Source organism: Ursus americanus, chromosome 4 (genome assembly GCF_024610735.1).
Source record: "Ursus americanus isolate L20-20 chromosome 4, mUrsAme1.1.p, whole genome shotgun sequence".
In the NCBI taxonomy this organism is placed as follows: domain Eukaryota; kingdom Metazoa; phylum Chordata; class Mammalia; order Carnivora; family Ursidae; genus Ursus; species Ursus americanus.
The window spans coordinates 95,587,892-95,593,254 of record NC_142130.1 but is presented as its reverse complement, the minus strand read 5'-3'; positions in this window follow the sequence as shown (position 1 = coordinate 95,593,254).

Sequence of the window (5,363 nt, the reverse complement as noted above, 5' to 3'; positions counted from 1 at the left end):
AAGCACTCTTCTACTTTTTTGGAGTCAGAAAAATCTTTTTCTTCTTACACAAGAACGCGCATCATGTGATTTCTGAAAACCAGAGATTCAGGCAGTCTAGAAGCGTAGTCGGGGTGCGCTGAATTAACTGTGACAGGAGGGGGAAGAGGAAGGGGAAGGGTGGCCCCAGGCTTCCTGCCTCCTTAGCTAGGCCCTTCCCCATGTGTGAACCAGCAGAGATGATCTAACCTTAGGAGAAAAGCTCCTCACACCCATGTTTTGATGTCTTTTTAAGTGTTTACAATTCTTCTTTTTATTTGTTAATTGTGAAATAGTTTCAAGTTACAGGAGAGTTACAGTGCATAGAACACCAGTGTATCTGTTACCTAGAGTCCCCCGTTCGTTCCCATTTACCTCATTGGCGTGATCATTCTCTTTTCTATCTCATCTACCTGCTCACCTACCCATGTGCCCGTTGATCCGTCTGTCTATCCATTCATCCACCATTCATCATCTTGCCCACCCCCCATCCATTCACCTGCCCATTTACCCATCCATCCATCATTGACTTTCCTGCCCATCCATCCATCCATCCATCCACCTACCCACCCATCCACCAGTCTGTCCATCCATCCATCCATCCATCCATCCATCCATCCATCCATCCATCCGTTCACCTGTCCATTTACCCATCCATCCATCATTGACTTCCCTGCCCACCCATCCATCCATCCACCCACCAATCCTTCCATCTATGCATCTGTCTGCCCATCCAACCATACACATACGTGCCTTCCATCCATCTGTCTGAGGAGGTTGCAGAGAGTGCCCCATGACCCCTAAATACTTAAATACGTATTTCCCAAAAATAAGGACTTTATGCTAAATAGCCACAGTGCACACATCAAAATCAGGAAATTAGCATTGATACAGGACTATCATCTTATCCACAAGCCCTTTTCAAGTTTTGTCGACTGTCCCAAAAATGTTCTTTTGTAGAAAAAACGACCAATGGGAGCAACCAGTGAATCTTCCTTCCACCTTTCTGGCTCAGGCCCCCACCATACTTTGTTGCCCTGACTCCCGAGTCCTCAGTCCTCTGTTCCCCAGGCTTCTCTTCTCTTTTACAACTTTGCCTTTTCTGAGAGGAGTACAGTCACTTATTCTGTATAATGTCCTCAGTAGAGGTTTGTCTTAATTTTCACGATTTGCTTTTCTTACGTATTTTTGGCACAAATGCCACCGACGTGATATGGGGTTTAAGGCATTTCTTTCCCTTCTACCTTTTTAATATTTTATCGATACCAGTGTGCAGTCACGGATTCCCATGGAATCAGCAGGCTCTAGTTCATTATTGTCATTTATTTTCATGTTCAAGTTATCCCCAATTTGGCCAAGTCCAGTGCCTTTATGCCAGTTCTCGTGTCCCTCTGGTGCATCCCTGTCATTTGAGCACTTCTTGCTTTCTGACACAATGGGAGTTCAGACTCATCTTGTCCTTCCTCCACCCCAGCCTCAGATACCATCAGTTCTCCAAGGAAAGTGGTTTCTTTTAGTCAAGAATGGTATTTAGACACCAAGATCTGGGGCTTAGATATGCTCACTGTTCCGGGGGTGTCATTCCCTCTAGGCTTCAGAGACTGATGTAACTGACATGTATATATGCATACAGACCTCTGTATCTTATTAGGGAGCATAGTTTCACAGCAATGCCTTCAATTACAATCCAACACCCCGGGGTTTCATCCAGCCTGTCCATCTACGTGTCCGCTTCCTCTGATGGTGAGAAGGTTAGTCCCCGTCGTATTGAACAGAAGTGCACCTTCGCTCAGCCCCTGCATGTATGACAAACCTCCCAGCCATGCTGGCTGCTGCCTCAGCCTGTGTCCCTTCACACAGGCTGAGCCAGCCCGGGTTTGCTCAGCCCTCCACTCCGAGTGCACCAGCCACGTTCCCCAGCCCTGCAGAAGGAGGATTCCTTTTAAAAGCCTTTTAGACCAGGGATCAAGACTTACAAACCTTTTCTTACTAAGACTCTGCCACTCAGCTTAACTTTTACTTTTTTTCCAGTAGGTACCCACATCATTTCTCCTCCTGTCTTCAGGTAGTGATAGTTCAACAACATTACATTTTTCCTTCTTCACTTCTCAGAAAACTTGGGCATTTCCCCCTCTTTTCCCTCTGATCCCTAGTCTACGCTTTTTTTAGTTAGGAGCATCTTTTGGTTTGAGGATGGCATGCGCTTTTCTTTTAGACTCTCTGCTCTTTGACCCTTTGTTTCTTGGAGGAAACAAAAGTAAGTCTTACATTTCACCCATCCTGCTATTGCTGTGGGGCTGAGGGGCCCTTGGACACCCCCAGCTAGTCCCTCTTGGGCCCTACCGCTGAGCAGCATCAAAGAGGCATACCGGCCTTTCTCCAGCAGCTCTGGGATGTGGCGATGGTAGGTTCTAGAACAGAAGTGGATTATGCCTGGCTGAAGTACGTACAAGCAGCACCCTCATGCACTGGCATTTAGGCTCACAGACCCCCACTCACAGCAGCCTGGGATGATGTCAGAACCGGAGGGGGCGGTGGGGGGCAGGGGCACGGCACCAAACATCATCTTATTACTGACCAGGTTATACTCAGGTTGGGGACCACTTGGCAAGGTGTGATAGCCAAGGTCTCAACCCCAGCCTCTGGTTCAGATCTGCCATGGTTCACACTCCACAGAGCCGGGCACAGAGGACCCAAGTCTGAGTACTGCTCTCTTCCTATGCCCATCCCTGCTCACCTCCAGCCAAATGAGAGATGCGGGCCCCTGGGCTCCCAGGCATCGTGACTTTACTGGCAGCATATCTCCTTTCTAAATGTATGCCTGAAGCCACAGAGAGGTGGGACCTGGCTTGCTGAGCGAACAACTGGTTCATCACTTGACTACCCCACCCCCAGCTCTGATGAGCCAAGAGTCACCATCTTTATCCAGGTCATTGAACCTCAATCCAGTTCTCCAGGACTGTTTGCCGGAGGCATTTCACTGTGCTCGGCTCTAGCTGCTTATTTCAAAAGCGTGGGTGTGGCAGGCGGTGCCATTCAGGCCTCCTGTTGACACTGCAGCAGAAAGGGAACAGGCCGTTTGTAGAAGCTGACATTCGGAGGAGAATTCCTGCCCCTAAGCTTACATTTTGGTGGCCATGTTCTTGGAAACAGAGAGACTTAACCCTGGACGAGTTTTCCTCCTCTCCCCCTCCTTCCTTCCTTCCCTCCCTCTCTCCCTACCTCCCTTTATTATTCATTATTGTGTGAAGTCAGGAGTTCAGAACGCCACCACACGCTGTGCGGGACACTCAGGGGTGAGAACTCCTGGCTTTCTGCCGTGTCTATGCCCTAACATCTGAGATCAGGCGACGCTGGCATATTACACGAGGGGAGGCACCGATGGGCAGTCTCTTCCCTGAAATGGTGCTAGTCGCTGATGTAGGCGCACCGGCAAAGAAGGTGTACTTATACTTACTACCTCATGTAATCCACTGGTGTCAGGAATGGCTGGATCCAGGTGTTCGCAGTGTCACCTTTCCTTGATGCTGGCTTTGCTAATGAGCAGAAAATGGCCTGACATCTCCAAGCTTGAACAATCTTGGCTCAAGGATTCCACTAGAAGAGCTTTTTGTCCCAATGGTTTTCCTTTCCCAAACCCCAAGTTAAACATAATTCATAGATTCTTAGACACCCTTCCCCTGCCACCCCCACGTTTTAATGGCTGTGAGAGAGTTGGTGGCATCTTACAATTGAAAGTGGCAACATATTTTCTCCTTTGGAAGTGCTTAAGATAATGGTACATTTTACAATTCATGGTATCTCAGAAGTTTTGCAATATGGGGGCCCCTCTGCCTGGCTGTGCCCATTCCTAAAACCCATCATGGCAGCCAGGGGAAGAGAATGTTCTGGTCAACCAGGCTGGGTCAGGCTGGTTGATTTCACTCCTGAACGTGGGGGTGGTAGTTTCCTGAAGGAAAATCAGGATGTTCTTACAGGAAAAGGTGGACTAGGGGCGGGTAGTGACAGCCACAGGTGTCCCCCCGGGGGGACCCTCTGAGGAGAGCCCACGGAGCACGTGGAGCCGCCTACGGGTGACTTGGAGCTGTGTGTGCGGGACGTGCCTTTGCACCTTCTCAGGGACACGGCGAGCAGGCTCCCTCTCCGAACCCTGGAGAAGGGCACCCCACGTTCTGGAAAGCTGTTGCTCGAAGCCCAACAGCAGAGATGCTGTCCAGTGGCTTTGAGGGCGCAGCAGGTGGGGCAAAGAGACGATCTGGGGACCACCTGCCAGATGCATTAGCAGTGGGGCAGGGGACCCAGGTGCCAGTGCTCAGTGGAGCCCCCAGATGACCTCGAGAATGAGGAAGAGAGTTATCTTCAGCCACTGCGCTCTGCCTGGAAGGGGAGGCACCGAGCCAGCTTCCCTGCACCAGCCGGGCTCCCTGAGGGGGCGTGCGTTGGGGGCGGTGTTCCTAACCCCAGCAGCACCTGAAAGACGGCCCACCTAATTGAAGGGAGGAAGCCGCGGAATAAGGGGGAAAGGCTTGTAGGAAGAGTCCCCTTGCTCAGGGTAGCCACTCTGCTGAGTGCAGGAGAGAAAGAACATTCTGGAGCCTCCCAGGTAGGTAGGGGCTGTGGGCCATGATGGTGAAGAGACTAAGAAGAGTAAGTTGTCTCCCTGGCCAATGGAAAGTGCTAAAATCTATATCGAAGATGTTTGCGCTGAAAGAAGTGAGCTCAGATTCGAAGAGCGTGTTCAGATGCTGGGCGAGGAAGAGAGAAGAACGCCCTGGGGACAGGAGCAAGCAGGCTGCGGGACAGGGGGTGCTCTCTGCTCATCACTCCCCACGCGGGGTAGGCGCCGTTAAAGAAGTAATGGAGAGCTGTGTGTCGCTCTTCTGCAAGCGTGAGTATGCTGCCCCAGAGACTGGCAACCCAGGGTGCGGGGCCCCTCCTTTTTTATATGACAGCATCCGGGTCAGCCCCTGCCCCTTGGAACGGGGCCTGTAGGTTGCATCAAGCCTCGGTCCCTCTGTGGCAACCAAGAGGAATGAGGTCTCCCCGCGGGTGACTTTCTTCCTCCTCCCTGCCTGGACCAGCTGTGCCACTGGAAGAACGAGACCAGGGGAGGTGGCCCCGGGAGGGCACTGAGTGGGGTCAGGGGAAAGGTGGCCCTTGGGCAGAGAGTGGATCACAGGGGTGGCTGTGGCCATGGGACCTCATTTGTCTGTCTTTCCTGGGTGACCGGGGGAAAGAGGCTGGCACACCGCGAAAGCCCGGCCAGCTCCCCAGGAGAGAATCTCCCCAGCCTCTGCCTCTCCTGTGCCTCCAGGAACAAGGCAGGCAAGGAGGAGGGACCTGCT